At 39.5% G+C, this 21,812-nt stretch overlaps 1 protein-coding gene across 1 annotated transcript in view; it reads right to left on the bottom strand.

The window, feature by feature from the left end:
• CD36 (CD36 molecule) overlaps positions 1-21,386 on the bottom strand; it is an 81,589-nt gene extending 60,203 nt beyond the window's left edge. The window contains exon 1 of the mRNA XM_004739616.3: positions 21,234-21,386. The gene's annotated coding sequence lies outside the window, so the exon portion shown is untranslated. The remainder of the gene's footprint in view (positions 1-21,233) is intronic.
• Between the last annotated feature and the right edge of the window lie 426 nt (positions 21,387-21,812).

Raw genomic sequence — 21,812 nt, 5'->3', positions numbered from 1 at the left:
GGTCAAAAAGTTGGCTTTCTAGAAGTGCTGACTGTCCCCTAATCACCTCTATTTCCCTCACTTTAAAAGTCTTTTCCCAACTCCAGATCACTCATTTTAAAATCTAAACTCCTACAGGTGCCACCCAAATAAAATGCTCTCTGGTCATAATCATTTACTTCGAGGCTTTCCTAACAAGACAAAGAGTCAATGAGAACACAACACTCTCTCAGCAAGCAATCCTCCCTGTGACCTCTGTCAGGCAGTTTATCCTGGAGTCTCTCCCTCTTTATTGCTCAACTGGATTAGGTAATAAAAAGTCAAGTCTTGCTTTGTCCTCTACCAAAGAGGTAACTCCCAAAGTCCCCGGAGGCAGGGACTGGATTCCTCTTCTCTCCAAACATCACTGAGCTTCTAAGTTTAAACTCACGGATAAATGTTCGGATATATGGGCAAGCTTCTAGAATGAGACAATCGGGCAAATAATTATTTTAGTCTAGTTGCCTCAATGGAACCTCCTGCCCCTTCAGCCTTAAGATTAAGTAAAACCAAAGTTTTGCCTCATGAGTAATTTCAAAAGTCACTGCAGTTATCTCCAGAATCTGATTGCAGGCCGGGCTGACTTTTTAACTAATCACATCATCATTTTTATTTCTTGTAGAATCACACTGTATTTCATTTGTGAAAGGGTCATCTTATCAAAAGCACATTTTCTTTCTGAAAAACCCAAACTGTGTTGTGTTAACCCTGAGGGTGTTCATTACAGACCACACACCATTCCACGAACTTGATAGGGGTCTTATTACATCTCACAACCATCTGAAGGATTATTGTTTTCCCGGTATTAGAAATAGCCAAAGTACCCAAGTACAGAGGGACAAAATGACGGACACAGATTAAGTCTCTGGCTCAAGGTCTAAGAGGGCTGAGCCCAGGCCACACCAATGGGGGTGCTTTCGTCGACAAGCAGCAGACTGCTCCAAAAACAGTGGGCCAAGTATGGAGGAACACCGACGCACTTGTCAAATAATACTTATTAGGAAACAATGATCAGCTTCCGAAATGCTACCTTTTCTCGGAAGCAGCCACTAGAACACTATGCTGTTTTACCATCTTGAAACCAGTTATGTGATCAAATTGCTTATGTATGTGTGTGTGCGTGCCATCAGCTTGAACCAGAGACCACAGAAATGCCACAGGATCACCCGTCACCTAGAAGGGTGTGTATTACTTTAAAGGGAGAAAATGTTCCATGTTAAGGTTTCAAAATAAAATCAAAGTTTAAAATAAAAATACAGGGCGCCTGGGTGGCTCAGTGGGTTAAAGCCTCTGCCTTCAGCTCAGGTCGTGATCCCAGGGTCCTGGGATCGAGCCCCACATTGGGCTCTCTGCTCGGTGGGGAGCCTGCTTCCTCCTCTCTCTCTGCCTACTTGTGATCTCTGTCTGTCAAATAAATAAATAAAATCTTTAAAAAATTAAAAAATAAAACAAAATAAAAATCCAGTCGAAGTTTCCATCCCTCCAGGAAAGAGAACAGTCTATCCTGACAAAAGGAATGTAGAATAGAAAATTCACTTCTACACAACAAAGGGAAGCAGGCCTGGTAAACTTCAAAGACTTTTCCATTTGTTTTGGCAAGAGGGAGCTCTCACAGTTGGTGACTCTGGGAATAGCTGTTTATTACTGAAATGGAAATGAGCTTCAAAATCACTGACTCAGGTGTGCAGAAATGAAATTCTTCTTTTCTACATTTTATTTTTTATTTCAAGTCTTCATTCAATTTGCTCCAGCATATTTCATATTGGCACTTTCAAGAAACTCCTCCCCGGCCTTTTTTGAACAATTCTCAGTCATTTCAGGTTTAAACTCTCAACAATAGGTTTCTCAGTAGGAGTTAGATTCAGAGGAAAAGATGAGAACACAGAACCCGCTCTGAATGGTGGCTATGGCTTTCCCCGGCCATGAGCACTTGGCAGATGATGGTTGTTCTTCTGCTTAGTTACACAACCTTCTAGAACCCTGAGCACACTGTTAGGGTCCCAGGGTCTTCATGAATGTGCTTCTAAACACAGCTGCCTATATGTCACAGAGAGCCCAGGATATACCACGGATACACCACGGATATACCACGGCTCTGGCGCCATGAAGGACACAGTGTTTTCCAAGGCTGTAGTCTCTGAGCCACACCTCAGCTCTAAGAGTGTCCTACTCACCTGAGGGGAGAAAGGGGAGAAAGCTTGCCTTAGTCAATGGGTCTACTGTAAGGGAGACCACAGTAACTTTCTGGGATTCCTTCACATCTAAGCTGCTGTTTTCCCATTCCAGTCCAAGCTTAATGATCTTTTATCTGCCTTAGGATAATGTTGAGGATGAAAAATGTTTCAGGCTGATCATGACTGCTTTCCAGATCTTTATTAAAACTGAAGAGTTGGGGTGACCGGGTGGCTCAGTCCCTTAAGCATCTGACTCTTGGTTTTGGCTCAGCTCATCATCTCAGGGTCATGAGATCAAGCACCATGTGGGGCTCCTTGGGGCTCCATGCTCAGTGTGGAGTCCACTTCAGATTCTCTCTCTCCTCCTCCCTCAGCCCATCTCCTCCTCGCTCATGCTTTTTCCCTCTCTCTCTCTCTCTCTCTCTCGAATTAAAAAAAGAAACAGGAGCCTAGGGGGCTCAGTTGGTTGAGTTTCTGCCTTTGACTCAGGACATGATCCCAGGGTCCAGGGATCCAGCCCCCACATCAGGCTCCCTGCTCAACAGGGAGTTGCTTCTCCCTCCCCCACTCCCCCTGCTTGTATGCTCTCTCTGTCATATACATACATCTTCAAAAAACAAAAACAAAAACTCAAGAGTCACATAAAGTCCATTTCTTGCCTCCACTTAAGGCCCTTCCCCGATTTGCAGCCTCCTATTTTGCAGTTCAAATGACGAGCATGGGAGGGACAAAACTAGCTGGATTAGTATGTCCCAACAACATTATATCCTATTAAAAAAACTGTAAGTTGTAGGAAACAATCACATGGAATTCTAAGAATATATTTGCAGAACTCTGAGATCCAAGTAGAAGGAAGTAGGATTCTCAGAAAATAAAACTAGGTCATTACACAAAGCATTTAGCACTGTAACTGGCATGATTGAAAAAAGGCGTATGAACAAACTATGCCTGGTTTGATATATCTACAGGTAGAGGTAAGTATATTTAGACCGGGTTATAGGAGACTTAAATGCCTGAGAACAACCTGATGGAAAAGAATGAAGAAGCAAAGATGAAGTGCTTCTAAGACTTTTGGTTCAGCGTGGCAGATCGTATGCTTTTTCACTTGCACTTGAAATTTCATTAAAATGCAAGTTAACAGAGCTTACAAAAACATGAATGCACGTGTTCAGCCCAAGTATTTAGATGAGAGAGGCCAGAGACAACTCAATAATAAGAAAGCAAATGGACCAATGGTAATGGCTCAGCAGACCCTAGAGCATCAGATTCTCAGCACCTATGCCTAGAACACGAGGCCAGTGAGAAGCAAAAGGAATCTGTTCTAGAGTCCCTTAAGTCTGGATCCCATGGATTAGCAGCATGGGGTGCCATGGGAAGCAGGGAATAATTTGGTTGAGTATCTTTGTAAGTCCTATACCCTAGATCCTCTCTCCACACACTCCAATCAGCCCGCTCTCTCTCCCTCCTCACCCTGCTGAGAGGTGGAGTCTTTTCTCTTTGGCGGTACTGAGCCAGAGAATTCTGGGCTTAAGAGCAGGAGGCCCAGGTATGGGCACAAGGGAGATCCACGCTGCGATAAGTTTAAGTGAAATTCTACATACTGATTCCTTATCGATTGCCAGAAGTGACAGAACTCTAGCAAGCCAGAAGTGACAGGATTCTTTCTGGGGAAGCTGACTGGTGTAAGAGAAAATGTGTTGCTAGGACGTCCTAGTGGAGATGGGCCGTGGAGGAGGACAACGACATGGCTGGGACTTTACCTGATTCCTCTGGAGTGATACTGACCAATAGAAGTATACCATGAGCCTCATGTTATACTTTTGAAATGTCCAGGTGCCCATTAAAAGCATAAATGGGTGACATTAATTTTCATATTAATATATAAATTAGCCCAACATCACAAGTACTATCATTTTAATCAATTATAATCATCTGTATGTATAAATATCATATGTATTGTATTATAGTGTTACAGTGCATTATTTTTTAATAACCAAAATAAAAATTATAGTATTTTTTATTAATGAGATATTTTGCCTTTTTTATACAAAGTCTTAGAAGTCCAAGTTTATTTTACTATTAGAGCACATCTCATTAACCACAGGAAACAAACTGAGGATTGCTGGGTGGGGGATAGTGTAACTGGGTGATGGACATTAAAGAGGGCACATGAGGTTATGAGCACTGGGTGTTATATACAACTGATGAGTCACTAATCTCTACCTCTGAAACTGATGATATGCTATAATTAACTGAACGTAAATAAAATAAAATAAAATTTTAAAAAACAGCACATTTCATTTTGGACTAAGTGAATTCTCAAGAACAACCTATGTCTAGTGGCTATCCTATTGGTAAGAGAAAACCCACATGAATGAGATTTTTATTTATCTGCCAACATTTTAAATATAAATGGACCATCATCAGACATTTGAGGAACACCTGACATGCAAGACAAAATTTAAAACAGACAAGCAAACAATAAGGATAAATAAAATGAAAGGGGATAAAGAAAACACTAAATATTTTTGTGATTAATGTCTTTAGACTGAATAGTGAAATAGAAAATCATAAAATCACAGAGAGGGAAAAAAGGGAGCAATCTGGAAAATGTAAGTGATGCTCACAGAAATGGCAGAGTCAGCAGAGCCGTTCAAGTGTCTGAGTCAGAGTGTTGGCTGCGCAGAGAAGTCATGAGAGCATCATCACTGGAGCAGAGCAGAGGCAACATCCACATGAAGCCATTTCCAGGGAAAGCAAAATAAAACCAGAAAGAAAATGAAGGAATAAGGGTAGCATTCATGAGTATTTTCCAGACTTGAGGGACAGAAATGTCTGGAGCGCAAGAAGTCACCTAGCCATAGCACAGTGGATTCACAGGGCCCCTGCCGTGTCCTAGCTAGCTGTACTCATGAGCCTTGAGACTACCAAGAATAAACAAAAGTCTTAAAAGCCTCTGGTGGGCTTGGGAGTAAGGTCACACCCAAGTCTGAAAGACAACAACGTTCAATAGCAACACTGAGAATTTAGAAGTCACATGAGCAATCTCTTCAAACATCTGAGGGAAAATGATCTCTGTCATTCTATATGCAAACAGGTTTTCAAGAATGAGGGTAAAGTCATTTTAATGTCTGCAAGTTCCCAAATTTGTTTTTTACCCTTTCCTAAGGAGCTCAAGGAACTCCCAGAACAGAAACTCCACCAAAGCAAGGAAGTTAAACCAAGAAACCAGAAGACAGATGATTGAAGAAATAGCTGGTCTGACAACTGAGAGACAAAAAGGGAATTTCCATGAGGAAATTTAAAGGCAGTTTCAGGGTAAGAATTATGTCAGAGGCTTGGGGGAGTAGAAAGGTAATATTGGATCAGGAGGATGAAAGAAGATTGAAGGAGGCAATTAGCATCACCAGGAAAAGGTAAATTTGACCAGAAAGAAAGCACTCATTCTCAACTTGTGGCTCTGCTTTTCAGAAAATGTACATATGAATGCAGTCAGTAGTATCAGGATGGAACCCTGATTGGATTGGAAAAGGTATACATGTGGGGGTTGTGGGTGACTGGGGGGAGGGGTCTGTGTGTATATACAATAAAAGGGAGGTCCTCCTTTTCCACAGGAGCAAATCAAAGGCTAATGTGTAAAAGACAACAATTAAAAAAAAAAAAATCAAGCATTAACACTATAGGTATGTTATCTAGAAAAAGTCCAAGGTATTCTTCTCCTGGGAGGAGACATGAGGAATGGGAGAAGACAGGGAAACCAGGGCAATTGATTTTTTATTTAATATTTTATTTATTTGTCAGAGAGAGAGAGAGAGAGAGAGAGCACAGGCAGGCAGAGGCAGAAGCAGGCTCCCTGTCAAGAAAGGAGCCCTATGTGGGACTCAATCCCAGGACACTAGGATCATGACCTGAGCTGAAGGCAACCACTAAACCAACTGAGCCACCCAGGCATCCCTGAATTGTTCTTCTTTAGGTGCTAAAATACTACTTGACTTTTGCTCAATCACATTCATTTGGTAATCAAATACATTTATTTATTTATTCAAGATTTTATGTATTTGAGAGAAAGTCAGCAAATGAGTGAGCAATAGTGGGGTGAAGGGCAGAGAGAGAGAAGCAGGCTCCTCAATGAACAGGAGCTGGATCTCCTGTCACTGAACCTCGGGGCCGGATCCCAGGATGCTAGGGTCATGACTTAAGCTGAAGGCAGACACTTAACCAACTGAGCCATCCAGGTGCCCCAATCAAATACATTTTGAAACAATACTGTATCTGAACTGAGCTGTCCACAGTAAGGACTTTCAATCCTTTAATTTTTCTTCCTAACCTTGGGTTTCTTACCAGCACTGTCTCATTTTTTCTGTGTCTTGATCTTCCCAAGAGTTTCCCAGGAAATTTATCTTCTCAGAAAACTGCTTTATTTTTTACTTCACTGAAAATATTGAGATCATCTAATACAGTCTCAACATCTTTATAAAAACAGGATACCTGCTTCACGCAGGTACAGTAATTCCTCACCTGGAATTCTTAGCTCTTGTGAAGGTATTTTCATGTGTAGGTAGTTGTTCAGATTGATGTGTCTGAGACAGAATGGGTGCTAGAAATTTCTAAAACTGCTCTCTTGCTGACATCATGCCTATTTAGTCTAAAAATTTTATTGGGAGTCTTTATAAATAGTTGCTACACAAGCCTGTAGATCAGAAAATCAACACACCAAAATTTACTTCTGTGTTTGGAATTTGACCAGGATATTGTAGCCTGTTGCATACCAGCTCCCAGACACCTATCCTGTAGAATACTTTCCCCTGCTGAAATTATCTTCATTTGTCAATAATTTTAAAAACACACTTGGGAAAACTTAAAAAAAAAATTAATTAAAACAAAAAAACTAAAAAAACATACTTGGGAAACTATAGTATAATCATATATACATAAGAGGAAATAGATTCAGATGACAGATGATCAAGTAAACTTAGACTGGGTGATTCTTTATAGATCATCTGGTATAGCTGCCTCATTTTAGCTAAAAAGCAGAGAGGGGAACTTAAAATTTATTTTTATCACAGACAGTAAGAGAACAGGAAACGAAGTTCATGTCTTCTAATTCTGAACCTGAGAGGGATATTAAAAAAACATTTAGAGTTCCAACTGTTTTAGTATAGTTTGGATTTTAAAATCATAACTGTATAATAATTTTGCACCCATTTTACAGATGGAAACTGAGACACTGAGAGCTGCCCAATTTGTCCAAGGGAATGAAACTGTAACTAAGACTTGAATTCAGATCTACTTAATGCCATATAAATTTTACACTTAGGAATTGCTATTGGGGAAAACTCCAAGAGTTTTCATAAAGCTTTTCTCCTAAGATTTTCTGGGATAAATTATAAAAAATAGAAGTAAAGAAAGTTCCAAGCTTTGGATTAAAAGGGAGGAAACGTATTAGGAAACTTATTTACTCATATGTTCATTTTAACACTTACTGGCCACTGATTTTATCCAGACACTGAGGTTGGCACTGGGATACAAGAGGAGTAAAAACAGGGTGTTTAATAGATTATGGTTTTGTTGAGAGGAGATATACTATACATTAAAGGAAGGGCTTCAATGGATAAGTAGATATTTTCCAATCATGCGAGAGGAAGAAAAGGCAGGACAAGCAAAGTGAACAGTATGAATAAATTCGAAGTCAGAAGGGAATGACCACAAAATCACTTTTAAGGAAGCAGCAAAAAGTGAAGAAAATGGGTGGAAACAAGATTTTGAGGCCCCCTGCATATTTCTAAGAAACTCGAATTTTATTCTGTAAGCTGAAGAGACTCATTAAGCAACTGTAAGTAGAGGAAATGATAAGATAAGAGTTTTCCCTTATAAAGGGTTGTACTAAAAGCAGTAGATTGGGAGGGAAGTCTACAGAAGACTAATGAACAACACGAGGCTCTGTATCCGGTCTAACGAGGAGGAGACAGAGTCATTCTAGACAGAACAGGGCGTCGTGGGAATATTTGCAGTTATGGCGACAGCCGCGGCAAGAGGGTCATCAAACTGAGAAGCCAGCCCCTGGAGTCCTCCTCCTAACTGGGAGGAATAATCCTGGAAAGCCTGTTTGACCGGGCTCTAGAGCAGAACAGCAGGGCTAGGAAGAGGAGAAGTATAGAAAACGGAGTAAGAGCTGAACCAATAGCCCCAGTAAAGGCAGAGACAAAAACACTAACACCCCAAGGAACCTAGGATGGAGCATTTCTCTTACACCGGCTGAAGTGCCAACTATAATATAATGCGAACAAATAGCAAAGCAGATAACCAGGGCACCCACGGCCTTCAGCCGCTATTAAGAAGCATTTAAACTCCTGATTTCTCACTTTCCCCAGGCTGCAGTATGGCTCACAAGGTCGAGCAGAATTGGGGGAGCCCTGCAGCATCGTGGGGGGTCAGGGAGAGACGCAGGGGCTAAGGTTGGAGAACAAAGGTCAAGAGACAGAGGGCTCTATTATGAAGGCCATGGACCAATGAGTAGGACACACTGGTCAGTCTAGTCTGCGTATCTTTGAGAAGGACCTTAACAACTTATGTTGTTAAGCAATAAGTAAAAAGATTGTACACCTGCTTTTTGGTGTACATATGCACAGTGTCTTGTTTGGCCAGTGGTGCACAAAACATAAATGCATTAGGACAGTTTAAAGAGCTACAGGATAAAGAACGGAAGAGAATTTAAGCCGGTGGAAAACACGAAGACTTTCCAAGAAATAATCTGGTTAGTTTTTGCAATTAAAAACAATCACCTCGGTTTGCCCCTAAGCCTGATATGCTCTGGAGAAACAAGGATTAGATATAGGCAGGAGGAGAAAGTTGCCATTTTATTCTGACCTAAGTCATAACAACTGTTTTAATAGTACCTGTGATGTGTGAGCAGTTTGCGGAAATACACCAAGTGCAGGAATGTTTCAGGTAAGGAAAGTGGCCCTAATCCTCTTTTATTTCCATTTAAAATAGGTATCTCTTGCTAAACTGAGCACACAAAAATACTTTGACCATTACAAAAAGCAGTAATTACTTTGACCATTACAAAAATCAGTAATTAATGTTTATCTGTATCAAACTTCCAGCAGTATTAAAGAAAATGCATATCCACAAGTACATTTATGCAAATTTGACCCTGCATAAAATAAAGAACACTGTCCAAGAATACTAACTTCCCAAGTAACAAATGGATATTTTTATATTTATTGGTATTATTTCTCTTTTATTACTATAAATAAGGAATCAAGTCAGTTATCAGGATCTTGCTATAACCACTGAACTATCAGAATTTCAGGATCCAAAGTGCTTCCAGTGGTTGTACAAGACTTGAATAAACCCACATCACCTAGGCTCCTAACAGATATCTGTAATATTTAAAAAGACTTAAGCCTTATTGCTTAATTAACAGTTGAAATGTTTAACTGGAGCTTTAACTTCTCAATTACAGTTTCCCATTAGGTAAATTATTATTCCTGGCTTCCATAAAACAAAGCTACATGTTTCACTTGAAAACAGGAAAGATGAAATAGGATCATGCGAAAGGGTAAATCTTACTGGGAAAATAAAAAATGCACATCTTTCTTTGTTTAGATCCTATCTTCAGGGCAACTAAAGGGCAAATTCTATAAAGTTCAATGAAAATAACTTCTATTTGTTAAGAAGATAATATGATAAAAAAAAAAAAAGCAGAGGTGAAAAACAAATCTCTATTTTGTACTGCCTTTATTCTATTTTAAGACTAATCGGAAAAAACACCCAAAGATGGAGAAATTTAATCTTACATATGGGACTGAAATCTTGGATTTATGATGCGTCTCATGTTTAAAAAGTAAGTACATATAAAACAAGTGGTATATTTAACAATATTCCAAGTGTCTTAAATATTACATTGTGAAAAGTATTTTTTCCATATGTGACCTATGGAATCAAGCTTAATTTGTATTTTATCTCTTCTTTTCCCCACCGCCCCCATGACCTATCCCATCCCAACCCACACCTCCTCTACAGAAGCCTAACAAGTTCTAAAGCAAATTATAAGCATGGGGTATTTGTCAATGTTTCTAATTATCTTAAATCCACACATTACTAAAATATTGAAAATTATTCAATCATGAACTTGAATCACTTCCTAGATATTCTTTCAAGCAAAACTTACAATGATAGTCTATTATGTAAAAGAAAAAGTAAGATTATGCCGTTTATTTCAGGAGGCATCTAGAATATCTAAGTAGAAGTTTGGCATATTTATTTTTAACCACATTTATTTAAGTTCAACTTAGATCTATTTCCAGAAATACTTTGATTTATAGTAATTCTCAACTCCAAGATTCTGCAATCTGATTAATTAAGCTCTTCCCCTATGCACTAAGTGGAAAGACCCTCTAATTTCTCCACAAGTAACTTTCACTAAGTGAAATTAAGATTTTATTCCATTTATTTCACATCGGTCAATGGTATATTTTTTCATTTACATAACAAATTCATTTTCATGGTACAAGTGCCACGAAATGAATCAATTCCCGAAACTGGTACGCATTATAGTTACACAGATTGATCCCTTGTGGTTCTTACTAACTATCAAAATGCTAGCATGGGGTGCCTGGGTGGCTCAGGTCATGATCCCACAGTCCTGGGATCCAGCCCCGCATCAGGCTCTGCAGGGAGCCTCAGCAGGGAGCCTGCTTTTCTCTCTGCCCCTGCTTGTGTTCCCTCTCTTGCTGTCTCTCTCTGTCAAATCATAAATAAAATTATAAAAAAATAAGCTAGCATAAAATAAATAAAATTTTGTATTAAAATACTCAGTGCATTGACCATACCTTAGGGCTTAGGAAGAAAATTACAAAGAAGCTCTATTAGAATCTTATCACCAATGTAGCGGAAAGTGGACTTCATAGAAGTAGGTTTCATCAGTGAAATAACAAAGAATTTTGTCACGAGAAAGAGAAAACTGCCCCTGATGTCAGGACCTCACCCACTGCTATGTGACAGGTAGGTCTTGCTGTCTCTGGACACTGGCCTGGTACTCAAGAGCCAGGCTTTAGTATCTGCTTGTCAAACAGGAACAATTTCACAAATATCAGCTTTAGACATGGCCACTCTATGATCACGGTGGGTCATGACAAAAACAAAACACTCTGTAATTGTGTCTAAATATAGACCAATCATCGGGGCCACTGGGTGGCTGAGTTGGTTAAGTGTCTGCCTTCTGCTCAGGTCACGATCCCAGGGTCCTGGGATCCAATCCCTGCATGGGGCTCCCAGCTCAGCGGGAAGTCTGCTTTTCCCTCCCCCGCTGCCCCTCCTTCCTGCTTGTGTCCTCTCTCTCTCTCTCTCCAATAAATATAATCTTTTAAAAATAAATAAACATAGACCAGTTATGAACACTAAGATAAGACGCAACCCCTTTCCCAGCTAATAAAGGTTATCGCTGTTTCTGTGCCAACTACAGCCTCTGCCAGTCTCATCTTGCCTCTTCCTAGATTAGCTGTATTAGACACCCAGTTGTAAAATTACCCTGCTTCCCAACAATATTCTATTCAGGGCAAAGCTGTTTCCTTGCCACTGCCCTCTCTCCCTGCCCTCTGCCACCCAATCACCCAATCGAAGTCCAAATTCTGTAAGAATCTTTCAAACACCTATCTGAGTCACCCTTGGTCCCCTGTGGTACACTCTGCCCTCTGCAATGAGTAATCAACTCAACTTGTTCAACTGCAGGTGTGTTCCTGCTTGTCTTTGGCTGAAAAACACAATGACTATGAACTATCTCAAAAGCCTGGCTCTCGTGCCCCTGGTATCAGGAGGCTCTGATAGATTTAGTACCACGGTTCCAGAGAATGTTGTAGAAGACTAAATGGAACTTGAAGAAAAATTAGAAGATACTATGGTGATGAGGAACAAGAGAGATGATTATAGTTTTGCAAAGTGGCATTAAACAATGATTTTGAGGTTAGAGCAACTGTGGAGAATAAAAGAATAGGTCAAGATGAGACACATAAGCCAGGGCAGGGGAGGAGAAACCCATCAGGAGCTGAAGGACATTGAAGTAATGAAGAGCTTCATAGTTCTGCTTCAAGAGAAGCTAGAAGAGTATGTTGAGTCTTTTTTTTTTTTTTTTAAGATTTTATTTATTTGACAAAGACACAGCAAGAGAGGAAACAGAAGCAGGGGGAGTGGGAGAGGGGAGAAGCAGGCTTCCCACTGAGCAGGGAGCCCAATGTGGGGCTCTATCCCAGGATCCTGGAATCATGACCTGAGCCGAAGGCAGATGCTTAATGACTGAGCCACACAGGCATCCCAAGTATGTTGAAATCCCACTAAGGGAGAGGCGTCTCAGCCACTACACTGAAGATACTATGCAATTCTAATTGCCACAAAGCGTAGAAACAGCACCATATAATTAGAGAACCAAGACTCTCCCAATAAAGGGCTATCAAGATAATAGTAGGTTGATTTTAAACAACCTCTTAAAGGGATTAAGATAAAGTTTGTATATTAAGGGATCAAATTTTAATGGTGATCAGTAAGGTGGGAAGTATAGGATGTGAGAGGAGATGAAGGAAACAGCGGTCATGATGATGGTGATGACGAGGCTAATTACGCCACATAACAACAGATCTTTTAAAAGCAGGCATTATGAGAACCGAGTTAAACATTTTTGGTTATTCACATATACACCAATTTTTTTGAGAACTACTGTGCTAAATCAAGTCCGATTGAAGCAGCTGTCAAAACTGAGCGGAGTGGTGGGACATAATACCTTTCACTCTCTAGTTTCCAACATTCCCTTGCTTGTCCAGCGGACTCTGAGTTTGGCCCAGCCATCACAGTGTTGTCCTTCCCTAATCTTATCTTGCCCTTCACCCTTTGCCCACATAGCAAGCACCTGCTGAGTGGTCATGCTTGCAACCTGAACCCAGCTCTGGTTCCGCTCCCTTCACCACATCACAGCCCAGGAGATACACAAATTCTTGCTTCAGGCTTTTTTGCAATCACTTTAACAAGTTCTTTCTTTCTTTCTTTCTTTTTTAAAGACTTTATTTATTTGAGAGAGAGCATGAGAGGGGGGAGGGTCAGAGGGAGATGCAGACACCCTGCAGAGCAGGGAGCCCAACTCTGGACTCCAACCCAGGACTCCAGGATCATGACCTGAGCCAAAGGCAGTCCCTTAACCAACTGAGCCACCCAGGCACCCACTTTTGCAGGTTCTAATACTGGATCACTTCCCCTATCAAACTCTTCCTCATTCTTGAAAGCTCCAGAATACTTCTGAAGCCACTTCCCTATCATCGTCTGAATCATTAACTTTGCTTCTCACTTACTTCGACTTTCATTTCTCCAGTGACACTGGGAAATGTTTCTGTAGCCTTTGCAAGAGTAAAGGTAGTCTGAGGTAGTCTAAGTCTGGACTTCTGACTGGGAAAAATGGGAGAACAAACAAAACAAAAAGCTGCTATTTCCCCTCCAGGAGCTCAAGGCATGGCTAGGAAGATACATTTGTCTCTTTACAAATAATTGTATTTGTACAATTTTATAAATAATTGTAAATTATTTTACACTGTGACACGTACACCGAGGTTGGGAGAATAGTGGATTGAGGAAGGGTGATGAAGGACATTTTGGTGAAAAAATTGTTAGCTTACTTGAGAGGTATACAATACAGGTCCGGGTAAAGCAAGTGGGAAAGGGTAAAATGGATAAAAGATATTTATTTATTTATATAAATATTCATATTATTTATATCAATTATTTATTTATATATAAATATACTTTATATATTTATAAATACATAAAGTATATTTATGCATTTATAAATATATAAAGTACATATAAATTTATTTATATATAAATAATATAAATATAAATATATTATATATGTATGTATGTGAATATATATAATCTCCATAAGAAAATACACACTGACAGGGTGGCTGGATGGCTCTATCTGTTAAGCCTCTGATTCTTGATTTCAGCTCAGGTCATATCAGGGTCATGTGATCAAGCACCTGCCCCATCTGTCATCTCCCATTGGGCTCCCTGCTCAGCAGAATCTGCTTGAGATTCTCCTTCTCTTATTGCCCCTTCACTTTGAGCTCTATAAAATAACATATAAATCTTAAAAAAAAACAAAAACAAAAAACAAACAAACAAAAACCATACTGAGTAAATATAGCTATTTGAGAAAGCTTTGGTCCCAGATATGGGTTTTGGAAAGACAAGACGGGATATTTGAGAGACAGGGACAGATGACAACGCGAAGTCCTACCACAACCCACACCAGACTGAGTTGTGTGCCTGAAGACCCAGGAATTCATTCTCTTGGGAATTTCTCTTGAAAACAATCTAGAGCTACTCAAGAATTTTAGGGAAGGCATACATAATAAAATCTAGGTTTAGGAAGATGGCTTTGGCACGATGTGGAGAATAGATTGGACAGAAACCTAGAGGAATCTTTTGAAAATAACCCAGGCAGAAAATTATATGGTCTGAATTAAAGTAGTGGCTGGAAGGAAGTAGTTGGGAAAGATTTCAGAAATATTTAGTAGAGATGGAGAGATATTTAGAAAGTAGCAGGAATAGCTCAGCCTTGCAGAATAATTAGCTAGGTAAAAGTTAAAAAAAAAAAATCAAGAAGGGGTACTATGTTTCAGGCTCTAGTAACAAGAAGAAAGCAAAGAATGAAGAGGAAATACTAGGAATAGATGTGGGTGTGGGATGAGGTTAGGTTTATGCCATTTTCACTGAACTAGCTGCAAGATCCCGGGCCAGTTTCCTAATCTCTGTTTACTCATACTTAAAATGAGGCTAACACTACCCATGTCTAAATTAATATGCGAAATAACAATAGTTAATCCCTCTAAGCACTTATCACATACAAGGCACTTGCGTAAATACCTTGCATGCAGTAACTCGCTGACTTTGAGCAACTGACTTATGAGGTAGGTACTTTCATCATCCCCATTTTACGGATGAGGAAGTAGAAGCTCAGAGAGGTTTACCAACTTTGCCAGGGTCATGGCTGAGGGAAATGGCAGATCCAAATTTCACACCTCTTCCATTGGACTACAGAGACAGTGTTTCCACCAACAGTTTACAATGCCTCTCATTAAATACTAATTATTTTACATCATTGCGATTAGAGCGGTTATAATTTCTGGTTTCACTGGCAGGATATAATTACCGATTCAACCTATTCATTTGTTTAAGAAGTGTTTGCAGAGTCTATGTATGTATATATATTTTACTCAGCAAGAGGATCGATCCAAGCATAGTAAGTGACATACCTATCCTGGGGTTGCTTCCAGTTGAATCTTGAACGTAAAATGCACATCATGAAACAGAAGACAAAACTAGAAGTTTAAAGGGGTCAGATACTTTCAACACAGGATACAAAGTGTCCACATGGAGACCTTGATCAGCAGGCACTGGGACCACGAGATACAGACTTGCGTTCTCTTGAATGTGTAGATTATTGGCAAAACTATAAAAACTGATAAGGTCACTTAGTAGGTGCTGATGGGGAATGGGGCCCTAAAAAACCAAAGACCAGGAAACAGGAGACTGTCACTTCAAAGCCTGTGCTTTGTTTATGCCATTGCACTTCAAAGGCAATGGCATAAACAGCTCATTTAACATCTCTGGGCCTTGGGAGTCCTCACTTATAAAATCAGTGGATCTTGGTTTAAGAGTATACTAAGAACTCTTCCCACTTCTAAGGTTTGCAGCTTCTGCTGTGAGCAACTGTGAACATTGGGAGGGCTGCCGAAAGTCGACTTCCAGCTTTAAACCTCAGAAAAAAAGCCAAGCTTCTTAGCTGTTGCTTTGCCATGGGAGATAATTAGTAAGTCGTTTTCTTTTCACAAAAGACCATTCAGTGAGTTTCAACTGCTTTTATTTATTCTACAGGATTTCAGCTTCAGAAATGTTCCTGCGGTTACTATGTACAGAAGTTCTGTGTGGGAGATTTGAGAGAGAAAAACAAAATGGCACCTCTGTTACTTAAGAGGAATACTAATGGGGTGGAGAAGATAAAGGGCATCATCCCAGTGAGCTTCCTACAGTGTGCCTCTGAATACCAGGATTTACCATTTTCCCCGCTTAATCTTTTTTTCCTGACTTCATTGGGTAAAACATAAAATGTCACTGAATGATTATAAGAGTTGGGCAGGATAAGGATGCAATACAGAGGTTTGGAAAACCGAAGGAAGTCCCCTGACCAAGAGGAAGACAACAGAGGATGATTATGCCTCTCCCCCAGCTGGCCATTCCTTCCACCCCAAGGGAGGATTCTGGGGTTCTGTGTGACTAGGCTTGCGAACAACAGATTCTCTCTTTGCTGTGGTTTCCCATTAAGTGTGTGAGACGTGAAGGAATCATAATCTGTACTTGGGGCCAGGTTAGCAAATCTAGAAGATGTCTACTGGACCCTGCGCAGAATGGAACGGATAGAAGTAAGAGAGATTTTCTCTTATTCTCCAAAACTTGGTACACAGAGTAAAGACTGCAGACTGAATGTCAAAACAAGCATATCTGAGTTTTGCCCACAGAGGGGGGTGGGAGGAAGACTAAGAAATCAGTGGCATTTGGGGAAATAAATGAACTTCACGGACTTGACCCACTGGGAGATTATCGTGTTATGTGAATTACAGAATACTTGAGTTTTACATTTCATAATTCAATTTTTAACAGATATTCTACCCTGTATGACAGAATAACAAAACCCCAGTCGTGCTGAGAAGGGAGGAGTGGTGCTCGTCATGGTAACGTTCCCTGAAAGTGCCTACCTAAGGATTTCACACACAAAACACTGCACAGATCTATCACTTTGCGGTAGAGATTTGTACTCATTTGGTTGTGTTTTTTTTGTTTTTGTTTTTGTTTTTAAAGCACCAAGCATAAGAGATGCATTTAAATGATTAAAACTTCTGAGAATTTTAGTCAGAGCGCTTAGTGGAAGGTGAACATTTTGGGTTAGGAAAGATTTAGATGTAAAACTTTTAGTATTGAATAAAGGAGTAAAATCTAACTATCAAGGGCTTAATCTGTGTCAGGCACAGGGCAGCGCTGATGCTCAGTTACAAATGACCCCTGCCTCCTTGGAGTTTACAGCCTCGCCAAAGGGCCAACTCAGAGGGCACAGTGAAGGTTTAATCACTGTTCATTATAGTTATCACAGCTTGTGTCCTGCTCTGTAACTGCCCCTCCATGTGTCAGCTTAGATTTAACTTTTGACCAAGCAGCTCTGAAAAGGAGACAGCTCCCAGAAACTAGAAGTTTCCAGAGAAACTCGATGTCTTTCCTTTCCCCTCCAAGAGGCAGATCTAAGGTTTAGAGGAGTGTTGGTTCCCCCATTCAGATGAAATAGTTCATCACAAAGTAAGCCTAAGGAGCTATCAAACCCAAAGCTGAGAGTACATACACAGTTATGTGATCATATTCCAGAGGGTTTTCTACATTCTGTTAGTTCCTTAGCTTTTTAAGAATGCATTGCTTATCTATAGGGGCAGTGACAAGAAGTTAGGAAAGTTAGCAAAGGAAGTAACTCTGCCCAGTCTCTTCCTTCCAGTTCTGTAAAGTTAGCAGTCACCTGTCCAGCCCATCTTCTTCAGGAGAGATGATTCATTATGGGGTCTGTGTGCAGTGGTGTGGAAAGTGTCCACAAAAATCATCCCACATCTTTATCATTTACTAAGTTAACAGGTTTTTTGAAACTTCCATCAAACCATTTCATTCTAGGGTGCCTGGGTGGCTCAGTGGGTTAAGCCTCTGCCTTTGGCTCAGGTCATGATCCCAGGGTCCTGGGATTGAGCCCCGTGTCAGGCTCTCTGCTCAAGGGGGAGCCTGCTTCTCTCTCTCTCTCTGCCTGCCTCTCTGCCTACTGGTGATCTCTCTCTCTCTCTCTCTGTCAAATAAATAAATAAATAAGATCTTTAAAAATAAAGTTTCATTCCATATAAACAAAATTTAGAACGTGGTGGGTGGGGGGGGGGTGCGGGGGGAGAACAAGCACCTGAAGAAAGATCCTGGATCCTTATAAACATCCAGCACAATATCGTTAATCATGTTCTCTAGAGCCTACAACAGCGTCTGACACAGAATAAATACTCATATGTATATTTTAATGAATGCAACAACGAATAAGTGACTGACAGTTGATTCAATCAGGCTCGCTGTTTTAGGGTTCCCTCTTAAAGTAACAACACTTGTTGAAAAGATCCCACTCACTTATTGCAAATTTATGCTTGTTCTATAAAGATACTGTGTTTAGGGTCCATGCTATGGAGCCAGTGTCCTGAATAAATTAACTCTTATTACTTCGTTTCTAAATCTTCCTAGATGGAGATACAAGAAGGACACTTTACAATGGCATCTGTTACATTTCAAATGGAATAATGAGATTCCAGAATAGGACAAAATGGGCCTCCACATGAATTTTGTTTAGACTGTGTTCTTAATTTTTAAAACTATGACATGACTACTAATATTTTTTGATTTCCTAAAAATTAAAGTGGGAAAAAATGTAACATTTATATTTGGAAGACTTAATGAGAAAAACAACATTAAGAGATGAAACTAATTTTTTTTTTTAAAGCACTGTTCTTATTCTGTTTTTAAACTCCACAAGCACTGAACAATGGTTTTCTATTTGGGATACTCTGGACTCCTTAACGAATGTAGCCAAGCTGTTTGCTATGCCCCTCAATGATGCTTGCCAATTTTCTGTCATTTCCTCTTTCAGATGATAGTGTTTGTGTGACAAAGGTCTCTGGGTATATTTCAAAACATTTTAAACAATTTAACAATGTACCACCAAGCACCTTCTTTAAAGTGTTACTCAATTTCCACACAGCTAAATTCCTCAGAAGACACAAAACAGAATCCACCTTACTCGCCTTCATAAAGAAGTGGCTAGAAAGTTCATGGGGAAACCAGGGGCATAGACTCACTGTCTTTAGTAAAAGACAAAAGTTTTTAGTGGCTTAGTCAATTTCTGCACTTTGCTACAATACAACAAACGGTAACACTAATTATTCATAAAACTGTATTTCATTTTTTATTCTCCCTGCACTTAAGTTAGTTTTAGACTGTTTCCTTTTTCCTGACAACAGTTCATTGTTTATGATGGAGAGAATCACACTTAACCCAGCAGAATTTAGGATTCCAGGAACCCGATGAAAACACAAGGTCACTTCACCTGCGGGCACCTCCCCGTTCCTCACTTCAGAATACTTCCTACAGGCTGCAGGAAAGTGGTAATGCACGTAGCAGTTTTCATCCAAAGAACGATGAAAAACATGAACAACGGACCAATAAAAGACATTTTCCCCTGTCATTCATTTTAAGCATTTCTTTTGAATTTCAGAATCCTATGAAGTTTAGTTTGTAAATACTAAGAATATTAAATTCCTTAATGAATAATCCTAATTAGCCATTTGTGCCAAAAGCAAAATTAACCACAGTCACATTAACATCAGTAGGTTACTATGTATTTCTTCACTCCAAGAAAAACATATTCTTCCATTTAACTGGCCTGCTCTGCAGTCTTAAATAGTCTTTACTACTGATTTGTTAGCCACATTATAGTCCCCCCAACCTTTTTCCTTCTCCCTACTTTTGCCTGACAACGATTCTTCTGAGTTCAAAAGCTTAACTTTTCCCAGGTGAAAATTGTTTTATTATCCTCAGGTGTTTGCTTTCTTAAACTCTCAAAACAGTTAGCTGCAAAGTTGTCATTGTCCTTTACAAAAGGATCAGATTCCAAATAATTGGTGTTTGCGTTGTACATCATCTGAAAACATTTCTCCTTTCCTTGTCAGGATTACAGGAGTCTCGTGTATTGCCCTGCAAATCCCACTTTCATTCTTTAGTCAGGTGTACCTGAGAACAAGTCAGGTTGCCTGTTTCTCTTCATCTGATCCACTTCCCACCTGAGCTGTGAGTTCTCACGCAGGGAGTGGACGAGAGGTTAACACTTTTGTAAGCATCAGTTCAGAATGTTCGCCCCAGAATTCAGCACAGCTCCAAACAACCACTTCTCCAAAGAACAAAAGGAAATGATCTCTTAAAGGTAAAGAATTCTACCCGATTCTTTTTGAAACTTTTAAAAATAGCGTGGGGTGTCAGAGGGGACTGTTTTTAAATCAGCATCTGGTTTTGTCTGTAAGCTAAGTATGTCCTTAAGTTTCCTTTCTGCGTAAGTCACTCCTCTGTCATTCTCTGCAGTGTTCTCTGATCTCACACAGCCTTACTATGAAACACCCCAGGTAGCAAAGTTCTGCTATGTGACAAAACCCCCTCCCTCCAAAGTAAGTTATCTGGTTCCCACCGTCAGCACAATTTGTATTATCACCAGTGATCAGTAAGTATATATCAAGATTTTTACTTTTTTTTCCTTCTATGAGTCAGCTTAAGAGGATTTGATCTTTTAAATTATTTCTTAAATATACTTGTTAGTCTTAATGGTGTGCCAAAAAACATTTTCAGAGTCCCAAGAACAAAGGTCATTCAACCTCTTGTCTCACTTAAAAAAATAAATAAAAGTTTTTCCAATTTGGAAGAGAAAAATTTAATTGGTCTGATTTTTAGTGTCCTTTTCAAAAAGATAGTATTTTTAAAGCTTAGAAGAAGGTAAACAGAAATTAAAATAACACAGACTAGGTTGGGACAAGCCATATCAACTTAAGAGAATCTGAAGGAATAATATTTCCAGTAAAATTACACTTTTGAAATAAGAAATTTATGTTTTTCTTATACTTTCCAAGTCAAAGCCATGAAGGGGGCAAACGGAAATATCAAAAGATAAATTTGGAGACTAGTAGAATTGTTTAAGTGTCAAAAGGCTATTCATCTATTTAGTTGAAAGCTTACAAATGTTTAAAAAAAAAAGCATCCTAAAGTATTAGAACAGACAGTATGATCTTCTTAAAGAGTTAAAAATAATAATTATTAATATTTACTAGATGATAACCCTTCCACAACAAAGACATTTATAACCTCACCCCTAAGTAAAAATATTTTGCTCACCAACTTCTGGAGTAGCTTGCTTGCCTAGAAGTAGGATCTGAAGTGTGGCTTCAGAGACAGTGTTGTAGGAGGAGACGCAGAAAATAAACACATGATTTCCACAGCACAGCAGCTGAGAACTCAGAAATGAGGCACGGGGTCTTGACCATTCATCTGTCTTTAAGGTTATCCTGACATCTGAAAGCCATTGACATCCTGAGCCTTCCAGCTCTTCAGGCGCATGCCTAACTCGAGATAAATATAGATCCCTGACACCTGAGCCAGATGGAATGAAAGTTAACTTGAAAAATCTCATTCATTTTGTGCCTCAGTTGAGGAAAATAAAACCTATAATCCTTTTCCTATTAAAACCTTTTATGTCCCATAAAAAATAGTTTCTGTGCTTATGAAACATGAGAAATCGAATAATCATTAGTAATCAATTTGCTTCTCTCCATAATTACCATTTGTTGTGATAGCATAGAGACAAGCTCAAAATCTCCTTTTCTGGTTAAGTATAAAAGAAACAGAATAGTGAATATTAAGAATAACTTAACTTTTTTTTGAGTTTCTTTTGCAGGCGAGTCCTTAAATGTGAAT

Source organism: Mustela putorius, unplaced genomic scaffold (genome assembly GCF_011764305.1).
Source record: "Mustela putorius furo isolate JIRA1106 unplaced genomic scaffold, ASM1176430v1.1 tig00003845_pilon_pilon_pilon, whole genome shotgun sequence".
NCBI classification, from domain to species: domain Eukaryota; kingdom Metazoa; phylum Chordata; class Mammalia; order Carnivora; family Mustelidae; genus Mustela; species Mustela putorius.
The sequence above is the reverse complement of the archived record's forward strand: the minus strand, read 5'-3'. Positions and strand labels throughout refer to the sequence as shown.